Genomic DNA, 22,500 nt, shown 5'->3' on the forward strand with positions numbered 1-22,500 from the left:
TATAGATTATATATATAGATTATATATATATTATATATAATCTATATATATATAGATATATAATCTCTCTCTATATATATAGATATATAATCTATATATATATATATAGATATATAATCTTTATATATATAATCTATATATATAATCTATATATATATAATCTATATATATATAATCTCTCTCTCTATATATATATATAATCTATATATATATATATATATATATAATCTATATATATATAATCTATATACATATAATCTCTCTATATATATAATATATATATAATATGATATATATATAATCTATATATATAATATAATCTATATATATATATATAATATAATCTATATATATATATAATCTATATACATATAATCTCTCTATATATATAATATATATATAATATGATATATATATAATCTATATATATAATATAATCTATATATATAATCTATATATATATATATATATATATATATATAATATAATCTATATATATATATAATATAATCTATATATATATAATATAATCTATATATATAATATATATATATATAATCTATATATATAATCTATATATATAATCTATATATATATATATATATAATCTAATATATATATAATCTAATATATATATAATCTAATATATATATATAATCTAATATATATATAATCTAATATATATATATAATCTAATATATATATAATCTAATATATATATAATCTATATATATATATATAATCTATATATATATATATAATCTATATATATATATATAATCTATATATATATATATATATAATCTATATATATATAATCTATATATATATATATTCTCTCTCTATATATAATCTATATATATATATATAATCTATATATATATAATCTATATATATATATATATAATCTATATATATATAATCTATATATATATATATATAATCTATATATATATAATCTATATACATATAATCTATATACATATAATCTATATATATATATATAATCTATATATATATATAATCTATATACATATAATCTATATACATATAATCTATATACATATATATAATCTATATATATATAATCTATATATATATATAATCTATATATATATAATCTACATATATATAATCTACATATATATAATCTAATATATATATAATCTAATATATATATAATCTATATATATAATCTATATATATATATTATATATAGATTTTATATATTACATATATATATTATATTATATATATAATATATTATATATATATTATAGTATATATATTATATATATAATATATTATATATATATATTATATATATAGATTATATATATATATATATATATATTATATATATTGTATTTTATACATTATATTATATATATTATATATGTATTATATATATAGATTATATATATATATATATATAGATTATATATATTATATATATATATAGATTATATATATATTATATATATATATAGATTATATATATATTATATATATTGATTATATATATATATATATATATATATAGATTATATATATTATATATATATATAGATTATATATATTATATATATATAGATTATATATATATATAGATTATATATATTATATATATATATAGATTATATATATTATATATATATATAGATTATATATATTATATATATATATAGATTATATATATTATATATATAGATTATATAGATTATATATATATATAGATTATATATATTATATATATATATAGATTATATATATTATATATATATATAGATTATATATATTATATATATATATAGATTATATATATTATATATATATATAGATTATATATATTATATATATATAGATTATATATATATAGATTTTATATATTATATATATATATAGATTATATATATTATATATATATAGATTATATATAGAGAGATTTTATATATTATATATATATATAGATTATATATATTATATATATATATAGATTATATATATTATATATATATATATAGATTATATATATATATATTATATATATATATAGATTATATATATTATATATATATATAGATTATATATATTATATATATATAATATATATATATAGAGATTATATATATATATTATATATATATATATATAGATAGATTATATATATGTATATTATATATAGATTATATATATTATATATATAGGGAGAGATTATATATATATATTACATATGTATATATATATATATAGATTATATATATTAGATTATATATATATTATATATAGAGAGAGATTATATATATATATATTATATATGTATATATATATAGATTATATATATAGATTATATATATATTATATATATATATAGATAATATATATATATAATCTATATATATAGATTTTATATATATATATATATATATATATGTGTATATATATATATAAATATATATATATATGAGACAGAGGGAGATACACACACACAGACATATACAGAGAGAGATAGAGTTACATATACAGAGAGAGATAGAGTGACATATATATATATAGAGATAGAGTGACATATATATATATAGAGAGAGGTATATAAATAGAGATAGATAGAAAGACATATATAGAGATAGAGAGACATATAGAGAGATTGGGATATATAAATAGAGATAGAGAGACATATATATATATATATATATATAGAGAGAGAGAGAGAGAGAGAGACAGACATAGACATATATAGAGAGATAGAGAGACGTATATACAGATTATGTATATATATATATATATATATATATATATATATATAGAGAGAGAGAGAGAGAGAGAGAGAGACAGAGACAGAGAGAGAGACAGAGAGAGAGAGACGCAATGACAAACAAAGACCACAGAGCGGCAATGACAAAGAAAAACCAAAAAGGCACAAAGAAAAAAAACAGAGAGAGAGACGATAATAAAGGAGGACCAGAGAAGGACGAGGATAAAGAAAGTGATCACAGACTTTTATAATATATATATATATATATATATATATATATATATATATATATATATATATATATATATATATATATATATATATATATATATATATATATTTAAAATATGTTATTCACTGAGCTATCGTTAGATTGTTTGGATCAGGGAAAAGTAAATTAATTGAACTTAAATATAAAAATGTTTTAAGAGTTTCTTTTCCTTCTTTACTCGCTCTTTCTGTGTATAACAACAAGTTAAATAGTACTACTACACCAGGTGATATTTAATTGTTTATGATGGAGTAGTCTAATATTTTTTATTCTTTCCGTTATTAATTACAGTTCACTGCTAACAAACACAGAACATAAGGTAAACAATAAGAGAAGGTAGGCAAACTGATAAATAATCTATAATGTAAATGTCACCTGTCTGTTTAAATGAATGTTTGTATGTATGTATGCTTGTATGTCTGCCTAAAACTTTCGACAGAGGCGACAGATTTTTACGTGATCGGTATTGTTTTGAAGCTCGACCCTTCGGACGACAAATATCGAAAAATTGGCTAAAAACATTAATTCCTTCACCCTCAAATGGACACTTTTCTACAAGGAGAGGTCGCTTTTTTCGCCGATATTTTCGAAAGTCATCCCCTTTTTTCGATTGACTAGACTTAAACATTCGTCACTTCCGGTTTGGCGATAAGCGCAATAGCAAACACGTCACTTTTTTTTTTTTTTTTTTTTTTTCATGTTCTTTTCCTGCTTCGCGGTATAGGTTCGTGCCTGTCTGCCTGCTGCTCCCTCCCCTTTTTTTTTTTTACTCAACAAATCTCCAAACACCGGGGCAACGCTGGGCGCCCAGGCTAGTTTAAAATAAAAGAGGAGGCGGGGGGCAAACAACAGGCGATGAAAGAGGATGAGATGGCAGAAAGGAACTCGGTAAGAATTGGGCGGCGTAATTACTTAATTTTAAACAACACCTAAAAATGCAAACGGAAGCTTGTTTCTTTTGTTTTTTTAAAACGTAATTCAATCCCAAAACCGATGAATATTTTCACATGAATTTGATGTGGTAAACTCAGCTTTGGTATAACAATATATAAATACTAGCAGGCCGCCCGGCTTTGTCCGGTCGTAAAGTACGTTTAAATATGATATTTTAATTCATGCAGATTACATATTCATTATTATTATGATCATTATTAGGGATTCAATTCTCTGTTGATTACTATTATATGTACCCAATATTCCGGATAATCGTCCCAACACTAATATATATATATATATATATATATATATATATATATATATATATATATATATATATATATAATCGATATAGATAGATTAGCTGTATAAAGATGAAATGCCTTGTATTTTTAATAAAGGTCTAAAAGAAAAATTGCTGCATAAATATGATATATATGTATGACTGTTTGCCTTTCCAACCTCGGCGTGGCCTGGTTGTATATTATGTGCACTTAAATATGATATTTTAGTTCATATTGATTTTGTATTTACTATTAAAGAGCCAACACTCGATTATTATGTTGCACTGAATATATAAAAACGATTTCAATAATTAAAAAAATATATGACTTTGTGACATCAGTTAGAATTGAAACCAAAACATATAGCTCACCAGCCTTGATCGTTACCATCTCTACTATGTCCTAATGCACATAAAAACTAAAAAGATAGCATTGTAAAACGTATAAATGTATATTTATGCATGCGTAGAAGTGCATTTTAAGTTGACTTACGCCTGCAAACGTCTATTTTTTTCTTTCAAATTTTGGCCTCTTAGCAGCTATTTTACCAGCTAAAAAGAAAATCGATTCTGTTGCACAGGTCCAAATCCTCTGTGCGTCAAATTTCAAATCTGTTGACCGAAAATTGGCAAAGGAGTTTAGTAGAGACCACTCTGCAAACAAAGTCATTCATATATATCGTATTTATGCAGCAATTTTTCTTTTAGACGCTTATTAAAAATACAGGGCATTTCATCTTTATACAGCTAATCTATCTATATCAATTGTACATATATATTAGTGTTAGGACGATTAATCGGAATCGGGAATCGAAAAAATCATAAGATTTGGGGTCTCGGAAAAATTGATGGCTATTTTCCAATGCCAAAATGATTCTTTTAATTGTTTTTTTTCTGTTTGAATTTGTTTAAAGCAAAATCTTCCATTGCTGGTAAGAATAATAAAATAATAAATATTTATTTATTTTATATTACCAGTAAAGCTAAAATAAATAGATCATCCTCCACGAGTGTATTTTGATGTTTAGGAAAATATCTGCATATTTAACATATGTTTTTACAAAAATCGGGGGAAAATAACAATTTTATAGTTAAATAATTAGAGATTTATAAACAATCGGAATCAGAATCAGTAATTGTATCAGAATCGAGGAAAAATATTGGAATCGTCCCATCACTAATATATATATATATATATATATATATATATATATATATATATATATACTAGCGGGTGTACCCGTCATTGTGTGTAAGGGGGGGGGAGTAAAGTGAAGAATAAGCGAAGTAAAAAAAAAAAAACATGTTAAATTTCTCAGAAAAAAAATCGTCAAAAAAGAAAACAGCGGACAAAGGCAAAACTTCTTTCAAAAAGAAATCGGAAAAACAAAAAGCAAAAATTCATGGAAAAACACAGTGAAAAGCAAAAAAACAAAAAAAAAAAATTGGCATAAGTAACACTTCGATTTGGTTAATTCCAGTCTTTTTTAAGCAACTACATAGTAACCCTTCGATTCGGTTAATTTCAGTTTTGTTTAAGCAACTAAACCAAAAACAAAAAAAAAAAGAAAACAGTGAAAAGCGAAAAAAAAAAAAATGGCATAACTAACCCTTTGATTCGGTTAATTCCAGTTTTTTTTAAGCAACTACAAAGTAAAGAAAACTACAAACCGGTGTTCCTTCATAACTGTTCCTTGTAAACAATCCTGCAACAGTGTTAAGTGGTGGCAGGGAAAGGAAGAATTTATTAGAGAGAAGAGATTTTACCACGTCCATTGATTGTAACCGATTTTGGCCGTGAACTCTCAGCAGAAAAATATAGGAATCTACGATTATCGAGGAAATGGAGAGGTAATAGGCCTATAACACACTTCAGATATTCTGTTGCAGTTTGTGCATATTACATTTGCAATGAAATGTCTTGAATTTTAATCTTATTAAGGTCAAAATCAAAGGGGGAAAAATGAGTTCATTTTATATATAGAAGAAGAAGAAGAGAGAAGAAGAAAAGAATAGATAGATAGAAGAATAGAAGATATATATATATATATATATATATATATATTAGTTACTATTTCATACTTACACATAATATTATCAAACAATGCCATCTATATCTTATATATATATATATATATATATATATATATATATATATATATATATAGATATGTTAAAAGTCCATGTATGCTTCTAGGATAGTGATTTAAAGGTTATGAGAGGTTGGTTGGTTGTTTTACGGCATATCAACCCTTTTCGGGTTATTTAATGCTGAATCCAAAGATTTTGAAGAAAAATTTTTTAATAGAATATACTTGTTGTTTTCACGTCGGTTTCTATTCAACCCATAGTTGGGACCCTAACAGGTACTACCACTCCGGGTCAGAGTGGACCTGGGAGCAATGGTAATTAAAGGGTGGCTCCACACTCCCCAAAGCCCACAAGCTGGAGCCTCACCACTGGATATAGTTTAAGGTCATATCCAGGACTCCGATTGAGGAACTTTTACCCTCTGCAGGGGAGCAGTCAGCGTATTCTAATGCCCCACCGACAGGGCCAGGTTATGAGAGGCTTTTGTAACATGAAAATTATTTCAAAATAAAAAATAAAATAAGAAAAATATTAAATACAAAAAGTAACATCGTTTTTATGCTTCAAAAAACCTCTCATAACCTTTAAATCAATATATATATTTACTAATTACCAGTTTCACCATATATATATATACATATATGACAAAATATAAAAGTTTGTAATTTTGTGTCTGTATAATATAAGTTATATATATATATATATATATATATATATATATATATATATATATATATATATATATATATATATATATATATTGGTCACTAAGAGTTCAAATGGATTACGGTCAGTTATTCTTAAATGACTTGCACAAAGCAAAAGTGACTTTCATTTTTTTTATTTTTCTGCAACAAAGACAACAACACTGATCAAACAAATCCGTTTCTATCATGGGAAAAATAAAAATGAAAGTGAAAATAACAAAACAAAAAGAAAACAGGAAGGCAAAATTTCCCAACCATTTCAGATGTAAAACACGCAAACACACACACATATATATATTGCAATATCGTCTGAACAGTTTAGAAAAGTTGGAAGTAATTTGGGAATAGTGTAAAATACATCAAAGTTGCACTCAATGCAATAATTATATATAAAGTTGTGTCTATGTTTTTATATTTGCATGTACAGAATTCACTTCTAAACTAATTAACCTAACATTATGAATTTTGAAACACAGCTACTATAAGCGTAACAGATTGTAATGTGTGCTATATTTAGTTTAATTTTATGCAAAAAGGGGTAAAAAGAAAAGGCGAAAGCCTTTTGTTAAAATACAGATACCACCGACTTTTATCAATAATTTAAACTTCTTCGAAGCACTTCTAAAAAGATTCTAGGAGCATTGTACAAGCACAACTTTTTAATTGACTATTCAAATATTTCAGATTTGCATTGAATTTAATTCGTAGTCCTTAGACGCCAATTAAGCAAGATTCTCTGCATTTCAATTCATTCTAAAGATCCCTTAAACCTTAAATCTTTTCTAGAATACAAATCATGTGAGAAATTTTTATTAAAAGTGGAATAAAGGTTCTCAACATTTGTAAGTGCACATAAAAATCGTACAAAGCTATTGTTTTTACAGATTTAATTTTACCTACCCCGGCATGGCTATACTTCTAAACACATATATATAATTATTAACTATAATAATTATTAATTACCCACACACACACACCTATACATACAAACAAATATATAATTATTTACTATAATAATTATTAAATACCTACAGACACACCTATACATACAAACAAATATATAATTATTTACTATAATAATTATTAAATACCAACAGACACTAGTGTTTCATCCTTTTAGGAATCATCAGTGCAGGGTGTCACGATTAACACTGGTCGAGAGATAATAATAATTTTACTCAGAGCATAATACTCGCATGCATCTGCCTCAGTTTCTTTCAGTTTTATTTATTTATTTAAGGAATTTAACGTTGCGTTTAATACAGGGCAACGCGTGGTACATCTAGTGTATATATATATCCCCGAAACGGTGTTTCATGGTAAACAACTGATGATCCCTTGAAAAATAAATTCTTGGTATTATAGTAAATTCGACAGCGAGTTGATGCAGTGATTGCAGGTGATTAAATGACTTACTGACTAGATGGTTTTCTAACGAATGATAAAAAATATTTTTTTGTATAGTTTTAAGGGTTAAAAACTTCCAAGACTATATATATATATATATATATATATATATATATATATATATATATATATTAGCTTTATATATTTACACTTCTGCTGATGTGTTTATGGGAATATATATGGTACAACAAATGACTATAAAAAAAATAAACACAGTTATCAGAGTCCAGTCAAGTCATGAACATTGAGAAGTATCATCATAGCCATAGATATTGGGAATAATAATAAAAAAAATGTGTTAATAGCAAATACAAACATTGCAAGTTTTCATTGTTATTGTGGGTCTCATTTTCTCCCTGACAAAATGATGTTTTTCTGAAAATACCTGTCCCCAAAGGAGGGCTAGCATTATTTGATCTGATCATTCAAGAGGAGAAATCACAGAAAAATCATAGAAAACTTTCAAAACAATAAGAGGAGGGGGGAAAAAGGCAAATTTCTAAGCTGTTTTCCCCAAATAATAATATGCCAAAGAGAACCGCTTTTGCCTTTCATTATTGTTTTGTGTTGAAAAGCTAATGTTCTTTTGTTGTGTTTGTTGTTTCGTTGGGATGGGGGTAGGGGAGATGGAGAATGAAGATACTAACGATATATTTGTTCCAGTACCAATTCCACTCTGGTCTTGGGAATAATTTTCAGAAAAACGACTCTCCCTCGATCGTACATAAAAAAAATGAATAAAGCTAATGATAGACAAAAAAAAAACAATCTTATATAAATATTTATCTGCGAAAAATTATCCAATTTACTTGATCGACCATTTAAAAAATGGACAATATAGTTTTAAAAAGACGAGCATAAAAGAAGAGAAAAAAAAAATAAAATAGAAAAGAAAGGAAAACAAAAGAAAATGAAAAATACGAGGGAAAATGGTAAAAAGCAATACTAGAAAAATCGAGAAATAAGACAAAACATAAAACCAAGAAAAGAAACATAAGGAAAAAAAGAGAAACATGGGGGTAGAAAAGAGAAACATGGGGGAAAAAGAAACATTGGGAGAAAAAGAAACATGTGGAAAAAAGAAACATGGTGAAAAAAAGAAACATGTGAAAAAAAGAAACATGTGAAAAAAAGAAACATGTGAAAAAAAGAAACATGGCGAAAAAAAGAAACATGGCGAAAAAAAGAAACATGGCGAAAAAAAGAAACATGGCGAAAAAAAGAAACATGGCGAAAAAAAGAAACATGTGAAAAAAAAAGAAACATGTGAAAAAAAAGAAACATGTGAAAAAAAAGAAACATGTGGGAAAACATAGGGAAAAATGGGGGGATAAAGAGAAACATGGGGAAAAATGGGGGGGGAGAAAAACATGGGGAAAAGAAAGAGAGAAACATGGGAGTAGAGAAACCGGGGGAAAGAGAAATAGGAGAGGAGAACCTAAAAACATGGGGGAAAAAGAGAAACATAGGGGCAAAAAGAGAAACCAGCGGAGGAGGGTGGGGCTAGAGAGCGCGGGAAGATCAGGAAGGAAAATAAACAGCGGGAAAGAATAGGGGATGGAAGAATATAGGAGAAAGAAACAGGGTACAAAGAAACTGAGGGAAAAACTGGAAAAAGAAAGAGGAAGAAAGAAAAAAGAGAAGTTAAAGTGACAAGAGATGAGAAAGAAACGGGGGAAAAAAAAGAAATGAAAAAAGAAATGGGAAAAAAAAGAAATGGAAAGAAAAAGAAATGGAAAAAAAAAGAAATGGAAAGAAAAAGAAATGGAAAAAAAAAGAAATGGAAAGAAAAAGAAATGGAAAAAAAAAGAAATGGAAAGAAAAAGAAATGGAAAAAAAAAAGAAATGGAAAAAAAAAAAGAAATGGAAAAAAAAAAAGAAATGGAAAAAAAAAAGAAATGGAAAAAAAAAGAAATGGAAAGAAAAAGAAATGGGGAAAAGGAGATGAAAAAGAAATGGGGAAAAAGAAATGGGGGGGAAAAAAGAAACAGAAAAAAAAAGAAACGAAAAAACACGAAAAAAAAAAGAAACGAAAAAAATAGTAAGAAATAGGGAAAATAATGAAATGGGGGGATAAAGGCAGAAAAAAATAATACAGAGCAAAATAAATAAACAGGAAAAAAGACAAAAAAAAGCGAAAGAGCAAGTGAAAAGGAGAGGAAAAAACAATACAAAACAAATAAAATAAAATAAAATAAAAAACGGGAAAAACATGAGCTTCAGGGAAAGTTCAATAAAAATGGACAATGAGGAATCTTTACAATCGATGGACTGTCATTTGACAGTATTAACTTTGAATATAAACCGTACGATTCCAACAATAAAAAATTTAATAGCACAGTGAACAGAATCCTAAGCTCTTACTTCGAATATCAATCCTAACTAAAACTGCTTGAGCTAGAAAAACACTCTGAATACATGGGGTTCTTCAGCGAGCAACCACAGTATTAGATTCTCACAACATAATTATTACTATCTACCGCGACCTTCGGAAACGCAAGACCTGTTCAACAAGTTCGGTGTATCTGTTGACATCACAGACTAAAGTATTGGCAGATAGACGACTTGAAGATTACGTGTAATTAAAAAGGGACAATTTTATCCTGAACAAGTACAATAAAATAAGTGAAGATCTTGCTTGCTTGTACCACTGGCAAGACATCACTGAAACAGTAAACAAGACCTTTTTTTTTTCTACAAAGAATCACATACCTACTTAAAAAAAAAAAAATAAATCAAAAATTAAAATTAAAAAAATAATACAATATTAAATTCTAATTTTCTCAAGGATATAGCTTTTAATGTCAGATTGGACATTAATTTACTACCCAACTTTTAGGCTGGACCACACCTGTTAAAGCGCACCCTTTAAACATTTTGCGCCGAGTAAAATTTGTTTTAGTTTTTATTTTATCAGGTAAAAAAAAAAATGTTTTTCTCTTTAAGATATTTTGAATGGTTTTATATATCTGGGTGGTCTTCTTGTTTGTTTTTCTTTTTCTGAGAACATTCTTGCATTGGCTTAACATATTCGAATATATATTTATTATGCACACACGGCATGCATGGATATACTTTTTTTTACTTACAGGTGCAATTTTGCACATAGCCATAATGTCACAATATTAATAAATGATAGTTTTATGCAAAATGCAATAAAATCGTGTTAAACAAAAAAATAGTGTTTGCTTTTTTATGTATTCTGAAATAGGTAGCGCCTTGCATGTGGCTTACTCTAAGCTTATTTGCGACCCACACAGACAAATAATTTTCAAAATATGAGGGGGTGAGGAACACTAGAGGTGTCCGAAAAGTAGTGATAACTTCTTATCCGTCCTTACTTTAGAATATTTTTTTTTTTTTTTTTTTTTTTTTTTTTTTTTTTTTTTTTTTACATTAAATCCGCTGATCCAAACGTCACGGACCCAAGATTTTTTGAGTTATTATCAAACAAGTTACGGGCAATTACATTATGAAAACTCAAAACGGAATTTCCAAGCGTTCATGTCCAAACTTTTTAGAGTACTAACGTATATACTTGTGTATAAGTCGAATTTCTGGGAGACAATTTTAAGGTTATTTTTTGTGGGTCGACTTAGACATAGGTAATGTTTTTCGTAATGTTGTTAAAGATTAACTCAGTGTTCGATCGTAATATAGACAACACCATTTTATTTGTGCACTCGGTATGTACCGGTAATCCTAGTAATTAATCACACTCCTTCCGAACCCCACTGCAGTATATGTGCCGACATGTAAGCACATGCAGTTTTCAAGTGGGAGGCTTAATAATAATTGGAATAGCTCTCGCACTGTTCACTCTCTAGGCGTGGCTATAGGTCTAAGTTCGATATATATTCGGTGATGATATGACGTTTTTTTTAGTAGGTTAGGAAATGTAGTGTTTACGATATGTCGTTCTCCTCTTAGTTCAACAAGTTTTAACAATTTAATGATAACTATTTAATGAAACCAATTAATGGCACGTAACCCATACGTTTACATTATTACAGTATATTATGGCTCGTGCAATGTATGTATTTACGTTATTATGTCATGTGATATCAATTATGTCAAAAACAGTAATTACGCCTGGAATCTACAGCATGTCATTGATTAAAAGTCTAATTAGCAACATTTGTGTTCATTGCATGTAAGTATGTAACGGGTTGGTTCTACATATGAAAATCATTTTTTTTATCATTACATTTTCACCCCAAACAAGGCACGTTGCCACTTTGATGTAGGGGCTACTATCAGGGACATAAGCTACAGGGGTACTATGTAGGGAGTTGGGCAGCAAGGTGTCAGGTCACGTTATACTTGAACTTCTGCATGTCAGTACAGTTTAGAAAGCAGGGACCTGGAACGGAATTCCAAAGTTTAGCGGTTCTGGGGAAGAAACTACTGGAGTAAAAGGCTCTTTTACATCTAGGGATCTCTACTGCAAAGGGGTGGGATTTAGCTGCTTGTCGGGTTTGTCAGGCGTATTTACGTCAAGGGGGTACAAGTGCTTGTAGTTCATCAGAGCATTCACTGTTAAAGTACTTGTAGAACAGGCAGAGGGATGCAACATTTCATCGATGAGACAGAGGCTGAAGTTTAGCTGACAGTTCAAGACCTATCAGGTTGGTGACTCTTTTTTGAACCTTGTCTAGGAGCGAGAAACTAGTAGGAGACGCACAAGCCCAAATATGACAACAATACTCTATACATGGGCAAATGGTGGCCTTACAGAGGTATAGGATACTTTCGGGCGTTAGTAGCTTTCTGGCATGGTAGAGAGAACCTACCTTCTTTGCAGCGGTCTTGGCAATACTCTCAATGTAATCGTTCCAACTCATGTTTCCTGTGAACGTACATGTGCGTGAATGCACGTATTATTACTCGTGGATGCCAAGAAAAATTTATGTTTTACAAAAAAAAAAAAAAGAAGAAAACACCAAAATGGAAATAAATTATCTGTGCAAGAAAGAGCCATGAGATGGATCATTTAACTTGTCTAGAATTTACAGTTGACTAAAATGAAATAATTTGTGGTCTTAAAATGCACATCAACTTATACACAAATTCGAATTATACACAGTAATTGATTGATCAGCAGTTGTTCTTTGAGAAAACTCAAAACTGCACAAAAATTTCAGTCTGACATGCCAAAGATTGTCAACGAGAGGTACCTAACACAAAATATGAAACGTATTTGAATATTTGTCCAGTGTTGTTTGCACAACATTTCAGCCAATGTAACCTCCGACCTTCTTCAGGTGTATCTGGTCGAACTCGGAAATCTTTTGAACACAGGAATATACATGGAATATCGAACAGAACTTTTTATTTAATCCATAGGAGGTAGTATGTTCTTGTTCCATCAGTCATGACTGGATAGAAGTCCTAGGTAATTTGCAATTATATTCTTGAATGTCGCCCGCAATGAGGGTTGAACTTTTTACCGAACAACAATTTTAACAAATACTTTATCCACTACGCCACGGGTCCTGTCGTGGATAAATTACTTAGGACTTACTCAGTTGTGGTTGATAGAAGCAAGATCATGCTACTCACATGGATTAAATAAAGAGTTCTGCTCAAAATTCTATGCAGTTTGATAGAAAGATTTTCGAGTTTGACAGTAAGTATGGAGGTTACATCGACTGAATTGTTGTGAAAATAACACTCAAGATGAGAACAGTAATCTGAAGAATGCAAAAAATCTGAAGAATTAATGCTCATCTCAAAATTCAGAAACATCCATTTTTTTATGTTTAATATTTCTGCTCAGCTTGAAGGTTATTTTCAAAACAGATTTCAAAACTATTCCTATCAACCAGTTTAATATTTGGGCTAATTTGAGAAATATATAATTTTGTTAAACAAGTCACCAAACTGAATTCAGAACAGCAATAGAAGAAAACATTCTTCGGACAGCGCTCACCTGGAATGGAACCGCCTCTTTCCACTATGCCCCTTTAGGTCCATGGCGTAATGGATAGAAGCGTTGAGTCTCTACGGTTCCAGATGAGTACTGTCTGAAGATAGCGGTTGCAAGCAGGTCAGAGGATGCGTTGGTCAAAGTGTGGTGAGACAACAACAAATATGAAGATGAGGATAACAGTCCACAAAAAAACAAAAAAGAAAAAAAAAGAAAAATAAAAGAAGACTAAAAAAGAAAAAAAATCATATTCAGAATTTGATTCTATATTAATATATAAATAGTGCAAGTATATGTTTTTGCAATTTAAAATGTTCTATTATCAATCTTTAAATCTTTGCCTTTAATCTAATATATAAAAAAAAGTCGGTCGGATTTTAATCGTTACACCTAAATAAAATTTAAGCTGACAAATTAAAATTTGATTCTAATTAGCCAATTTTTATTTTTACATGATATTATTTGTAATATAATCATGTACTATTCTACACTTTAATTTTTAAAAATTACTTAGTCCAACCCATGTTACCAGTAATATGAAACATTTTTAAATTTGTATATCTATAAAAGTGAAATTGTCTATTTGTGTGTGTGTTTAAATTACCCAACCAAACTACTCTGTCAAATTTTAGTCTACAGACCCGAGATTTGATATATGGGACATTGAGATTTGTGAAAATCTTTTTAATTGGTTTTTGGCCAGAAATTTGGCTGTCAAGGGGTCAAAGTTCAATGATTTGACCTTTGCAGACTCTCCCAAACTCCTCCGTCAATTTTGGGTCTAAACACTTGAAATTTTAGATGTAGGTTACCTGGGCAGGAATCAAATATTTTAATATATATATGTACATAAAGTTATGAACAGTACATAGGGCCCGAGCAAAGCCGGGCTGAACTGCTAGTAATCACCTACAAGTAAAAATCAGTAAGAAGGAACACTCATAATTCACCTTGAACAATTTAATAGCAGTTGTCTATTTTATAAGTAAATTTTTATTTCTTTTTCTGATGTATGCAGAATAAGGACCGTGCTATTGTCAGAATGTTCTGGGCAGTCGACAGTGCTATTTCAGAATGTTTTTCTTTATTTTTTTAGATGCAAATGCTGACGAAATTTTCAATTAAAAATATATTATTTCTGTTATTACAGAGAATGGAGAATTAATTGAAAAGTGAAAACAACATACTTGTTGTTATGAAGAAAACACAATAAATAATTATTGGAAAATCTTTACAAAACTTTAAGAAAATTAAAAATCAAATCAAGAAAAAACACTCCTTGTAAGGAGAGTTTCATGAATATTTATTTTTTGAATAACAAACAGCTGACGGCAAACAAAATGTTTTTATATGTATAATTTTTTCTTCTTTATGATTTTTTTCTTAAATAAAATATTTAGTTTTTATATATATACTAGCGGGAGTGCCCGGCGTTGCCTGTGTGTTTGTCGGTGTAAAAGAAAAAAGTTTTGGTAGGTAAGTAGGTTCGAACCCGAAGCCTTGACGTGAAGGTGGAAAAGAAGGAAAAAAAACAAAAAAAACTGGCATCTTACCGCTCGGCCACGAAGGAAGAGGAATGAAAAGCATTTTAATTTAACGATTAAAAAGTTGAATGACAGGTGCGTGAATTTAATGAGGTCAAACATCAAACCATAAAGGGAATTAAATCCGGCACTTAACTTTTGCTGCAAGGCAGTTTTTTTTTGGTTTTGTTTCCCCAACTTTGGCTGTGTGGTAGTTTATTTGGTCCCCCCCCAAGATGTTGGGGAAAACCAGCTCCCAATAAAAAGGGGAGTGTCTAAATGAATAGCAATTATCTGATATAAGGGGCTGCCCCCGCATTAATTGCTTTCTGGACGTCCTTGGCGGGTAAGCCGAGGAGTTGCTCGTTCCATCAGTTTCACTTTATTTAGCCAAACAAACACGCGACACACGAAATAGCGCACATTTTATAAAAGTCGATCAAAATAAATTTAGACACGACGTTCCTTTGCAAATCGTAGATATTATTATCTAGGGGGTATATAAACAGTTTAAAGATATAGTAACTCCCCCGTGAACCCCCGAGAAGAAAGCTTTTCTTGAACATACAAAAATACACCTGTGATTTCATTGGTTCAACGTTTTGGCAACTTTAGGCATTTTATGTAAACAGTTGGAAAATTCCAACGATGACATGCTCCCTTTTCTGCGTACGTTTTTTCTGCGCAAACCAATAATTAAAAACTAGAATCACATAAACTGAATCCGGGACAACGTTGAGTATATGCTGCTTGTAATAACTATTTTCCTTGCGTAGATAAATCTAAAGGGTCATCAAAGGTGACCTAGCAAATCACCAACTGCTGCTGACCAATATAAGGAGAATGACAGTCTTAGTGTCCAACCAGACAATGGAGAATGGGCTTCCCAAAATACCTAAGTCGTTTCCTAAGGGAGTTTATCTGAAAACTATAGCTATCTAGAATCAGATAAGAGCCAATCCTTGAAATTTCCTGTAAAGGCAATAAAATATCGTATTGTTTGCTTCTAAGACTCGATTCTAATCATCTGTATAAGTAGAAAGAATTCAACCAAATAAACATTGGAAAGAATTCAACCAAATAAACATTGGAAAGAACAGGAGAGATCCAAACCAACAGGGATACAAACTGAAAAAAAAAAAAAAAAAAAACTTCCTTTATTCAGATCTCCTCTGTCTGTCCATCGGTCAGTCTGTCACAGTTTTTTAGAGGGTACTGTAACAGAGACCATTCTTTCATCTATCAAGTGGTACTCACTCTATGCATGTTGAATCAGCTTTCTTAGGAGGAGGAAGTTCCATGGTAATAACCAATTTCCTAACAGTGCCCGATGGTTTGTATATCCCCATAAGAGAGATAATAATGTTAGGTTTTTACAGTTCTTGTAGGGACATGTCAACGTCCTCCTACATACAGTGGCTGGTATTCCCAGATAATCACTTGTTTGATCCTGACCAGGTTTGGCATTACATTTAAAACTCTGTATATTAGTATGGATGGGGAAACAGGGAGCAGGGATAGCACTCCTAGTGCAAACAATTCAAAGAAAGAAATAATTAAAGGAGAAATTCTTCCTGCATTTAGGGATTTCTACACTGAAAGGGTGGGATTTTGTTTCCAGTCGAGTGGATAGGAGGTATTTAGGTTCCTTGCCCCCAGCTAAAAGAGGAAAATTTCATACCTTTTTGTGTAAGAAAAAGAGTTATAATACTAATGTAAGTGAGAATAGAAGGATAAAACAAATCCGATAGTATGGATTAAAGACAGAAAAGGAAGATTCAATTACTCAAATGTTTCGCCCACTAGTTCGTGGGCTTTTTCAGGAGTGAAATAAATTCCTTTTCCGTGTTTAATTCACTAATCTAATTCTGATGAACACGAAGAATATTCTCCAAAATACGTTGATTTTTTTTGGGGGGGGCACAATTTACTGTAGATCGGCAGAGAGTGGAAAGAAAGACTAAATGTTATTAATACTAGTTACATGTGACAAATTATCATCATATCGTATGAATCCATTGATATTGGTTTCCCTGATATTTTTCTGGTCAGAATTCTGTCTAGAACGGCATGGGATACTTACAGGAGGGACTATGTGAAGGTTGCCAACATCCTCTTCCACAAATTATTTTCTTTGATCTACTACTAAGGAATCAATGAAAAAAAATTGTCTGTTTTTTGGGGTCTTTTTTACTAGTTAATCACCTCTTATCAAGGTCTGAATGCCACTCAAGGATAAATGTTAACGAAATTATCAATTAATGACACTCTTGAAAGGATTGGAAATGATGGGTCAGAATTTTGTTTCTAAATTTTTTAGATGAGGATTGATAATTCATATTATTTGGATTATTTGAACTACTGATCTCTTCTTGAGTATTATTCACACAACAGTTTGGTCGATGTAACTTCCGACCTTCTTCGGGAAAGTCATAAGTCTGTGTGTGTGTGTGTGTGTGTGTTTAGTTAAGTGAGAAACTACACAAAATTCACTTAAAAACCTTACATGATCGAATTGAGTGAGACTTACGACTTGCTTATTTTTTTTTAATGGAAATCGCTCCATACAAGACATGAAGCCATTTTATATAAAAAAGCTGACAAAAACAAAAGATGATTATTGCAAAGAGAGGAGATGCATATTGGCCTTGAAAAGAATAAGGCTAGGAGAAAAAAGCCTAATGTTCTTGGAAAGAAACTACTGAAATAGAAAGCTGTATTACAGTGAGATATCTTTCTTTTTTTTCTTTTCATTCTTTTTTACAAATAAGTCACCGTTTATCAAGGCCTGGAGGCCACTCGAAGATAAGGGTCAATGAGTGTGCAGTAGTCAATGGGAAAATTTGGTAAATCAAATTACTTAAGGGGATGGCTCATCAAGAACATGTTCATATTGGACTTGAAGACGACCATATTGAAATCAGTTGGAAAGCAGGAAAACAGAAGAGTTCCACATGCGTGCAGTTCTAAGAAAGAAACTTTGTTCATGGAATTTACATTTAGTTTTAGGCACAGGCAAAGAGTGAGGGATATCATTGATAGCGGTTTCAGCTAGATGAATGTTTTTCGTAAAAGTCAGGCCTGGAGGGGACCATAGATTGGAGCTCAGACGAGCACTTGCCATGAAAATAATGATAGAGCAGAGACAATCTTGCAACGTCTCTTCTGTTGGAAAGAGGTTGCAGGGAAGAGAAAAGAGCATCCCCCACTAGGCTACAAAATCTATTTTGAACTTTTTCAAGGCAGGATAAGTGGCTTTTAACAGTTCTTGCTCAGATGTGGCAACAATACTCCATCCTTGGACATACTTGGCTCTTATACAGGTAGAATGATCCTACCCTTTTTCCAGCAGCCTTGGCAACGTACTTGACGTATTTGTTCCATCTCAGATCAGGAGTAAGTCAGCCTTAGAAACTTGTCAAAACATGGAGCCTCTCCAAAACGAGAGCCATTCATTTCAATTGATTCCAGATGATGTAAAACTAGAAGCTTGGTTTTAGATTCATTAAAATTAACCTGCTACCTCTTTCCCTACTGCACCATGTGATCAAGATCAGAAGGGAGAGAATAAAAGAACTTGGCCATTTAAGGCCTTTTGACGTCTTACCATAGATGGTAGCATAATTGTCTACAAATGATCTTAGGATGTGATTTGGGAGATCATTGATATAAATCAGGAAGAGAGTTGGGCCCAAGATGGACCCCTGAGAGAGTTCAGCATTAATACTGTGAGCCTCTGATTTCTGCCCATCAACTACTACTCTTATGAACTTAGAGAGAAATAATTTAATAAGACATTTCCAGCTATACCATAGCTGGAGATTTTGTGGAGTAGACCTTTATGCTATATCCTATCAAAGGCATTTGATATGTCAAGAATAATTGCTCTAGAAAGGAAGCCTCCATCAAGAGATTCACTAATCTTAGGAGATATAACTATTAGCACATCTGCTGTAGATCTAGCAGAACAGAAACCATATTGCATATCACTGAGGAGGTTATTTTGCTAAGGTGGATGACTACTCTAACAGATTCCAGCAACTTGCTTATGACGTACAGGAGACTGATTGGTCTCTATTGAGAGGGAGATGACTGATCACCTGAAATTTTTAATACGGGACATACTGATGAGGTTTTCCAGGGTGTTGAGAAGCAATTCTACTTAAGACAATACTTTAACAGCTTTGTAAGTATGGAAGCTAGTTCTGGTTGAAGCTTTTTGAGCACTATAAGAGGAATGCTGTCAGAACCAGTTGCTTTACTGGAATCAAGGTTTTTGATTAGCTTGGCAATATCACACACATTTGTATATTGCATAGCATGTTTTCAGACACAGGAGGAAAGTTGGCAGCCCTGATCACATAGGGTAGAATTAGCTGCAAAGTTTTTGGCAAAATGTTTGGCTTTGTACAATGCTAACGAGATTAACTCAGGTCCATTGATGATGGTTAGGATAGAGCACACACTTCTATTTAGGACTGTTATTTGCCAAAACTGGTGGGAACCAAACTCAGCTACTTTGGACTTGACTAACTGAGCATACAACTCTTGTGCGTTCTTTATTACTCTTTTACAGTGGTTGCTGGCGGTCCTGAAAGCAAGTTGATGGGGACCACTAGACCAATGAGTTAAACAAACTGAAACAAAGGAAGCAGGGAATAGCTGAGATGATTCTGAAAAACACATGCCATAACAATATTCATTAACCTTAGGAACCAAAATCAAATATTGATTTTATAGTTAGAAAGATATTGATTACAAGAGACTGATTAGATTCATTGTAACAATTTAAATCGTTTTCATTTTATTTTTTTGCTTTTCTTATGTCCATGTTATTTTCAAACAGTGTACTCTTGTTCCAATAAAAGGTAAGTAACATCATATTGACGGATACAGAGTTAAATAGTTTCTTTAAGATGGCAGCCAGTTTAAAAACATTCCGACTGTGGCAAAGGATATTCTGAAAGGAAGCAAATCGAATTACATTTTATTCTTCTAAACAACATGCAAGAACCATCCAACAAGAAAAATTGACGAACCAGAATCAAATATTGATTTTGTAGGAAGAAAGCTATCGATGACAAGGAAATGATAAAGAAACTGACTTTACTTTCTATATTAGATATAGATGGGCCTGTATGTATCAGTGTATCCTAATGATGGGATGATCCAATATTTTTCGATTCTGATACAATTACCGATTCTGTTCTAAATTCTTATTCTGATACAATTCCTGATTTAGATTCTTTTAAAATCTCTAGATATTTAGCTATGGAGTTGGTTTGCTTTTTAATCGTCGAATTACTGTAAAAGCCCATGTAATATTTGCATATATTTTTGTAAACATAAGAAATACACTACTAGAGATGTGGTCTACAGACTTTCATTTTGACGAATACATAGTTACATACTTTAAGATTACGGCCATTTGAAAAAAACATTCCGACTAGGACAATATATATTCTGAAAGAATTAAATCAAATTAGATATTATTCTTCCAAATATGCTGCAACTAGCCACAAGAAAAGTAGATGAACCAGAATCAAATGTTGATTTTGTAGGAAGAAAGGTATCGATGACTAAGAAATGATAAATAAACTGATGTCACTTTTTATTTATATATATATATATATATATATATATATATATAAATTAGAAAAAAAAATCAAATGAAAAGGATGAGACTTTTTTCTTTTTTTACTTAGAAGGCCATGCAAGGATAAGAGTTAAGTATTAGGTAGATGGTGAGAGATGATCAGTCACAGTGAATGGAACTTGAGACAATAGGAGTTTATTCACAGACTTGAAGACGACCTTGTTATAGTTAGTTGGGAAGCAGACAAACGGTATTACGTTCCACAGAGACAGCTCTAGAAAAGAAACTCTACTCATGGAATTTCTGTTTAGTTTTAGACACAGAGGAACGATGAACGAACAAAAGACATAGGATACAGCTTAACTTCGGTGATCCACCAATAACTGGTTTGTCAACCTGATAGGCAGCGAGGAAAGTTGTTGGCAGTTGTTTTAGCTAGGTGAGTATTTGTTGTGAATGTTTTATGGAGAGGGATCATAGATTCGAGCTCAGTCGACCACCTACCATAAAAGTATCGATAGAGCAGAGACAGACTCGCAACGTCTCTTCTGCGAGAAAGAGGAAGCTAAGAATTATAACCTTTCTCTTTTGCAGCAAATATTAAATAAAAAGAGCTGAGCCTGCAAGTCAATTCTGTTATAAGTATAGTTAAATCTTGTGTGATAATAGCTGAAATAGTTCCAAATCTGGAGTAGATGCTTTCTCTTGGACAAGACCACGATTGCCGAGGGCATAGAATAATCAAAATAGTCTTGGAATGGCCACAGCACCGCGAAACTTTCAGGAACAATATTCTGCCCGAGATTCGTTTCCGGATGGTAAATGAAGATGGTATTTTAAATGAATAGTGCATCAAAGTCGAAGATTCACGTGACCATAAGCCCTCCACCCCGCCTTCAACATGCACACATTAAAAGGAGAGAAAGAGAAAAAAGAAAGGTGTGAGAGAGGGCAGGGAGAGAGAACGATGAGGAGAGAGAGAGGAGGAGGGGAGAGATATGT

General features: G+C 30.4%; 1 protein-coding gene across 1 annotated transcript in view; it reads right to left on the reverse strand.

Annotated features, from left to right (window-relative positions):
* LOC145293759 (S-adenosylmethionine sensor upstream of mTORC1-like) overlaps nt 1-22,500 on the reverse strand; it is an 852,347-nt gene that overhangs the window by 772,020 nt on the left and 57,827 nt on the right. The gene's annotated exons all lie outside the window — the stretch shown is intronic.

The sequence above is a fragment of the Euprymna scolopes genome, chromosome 15 (genome assembly GCF_053919585.1).
Source record: "Euprymna scolopes isolate OS-2025 chromosome 15, ASM5391958v1, whole genome shotgun sequence".
Lineage (NCBI taxonomy): Eukaryota > Metazoa > Mollusca > Cephalopoda > Sepiida > Sepiolidae > Euprymna > Euprymna scolopes.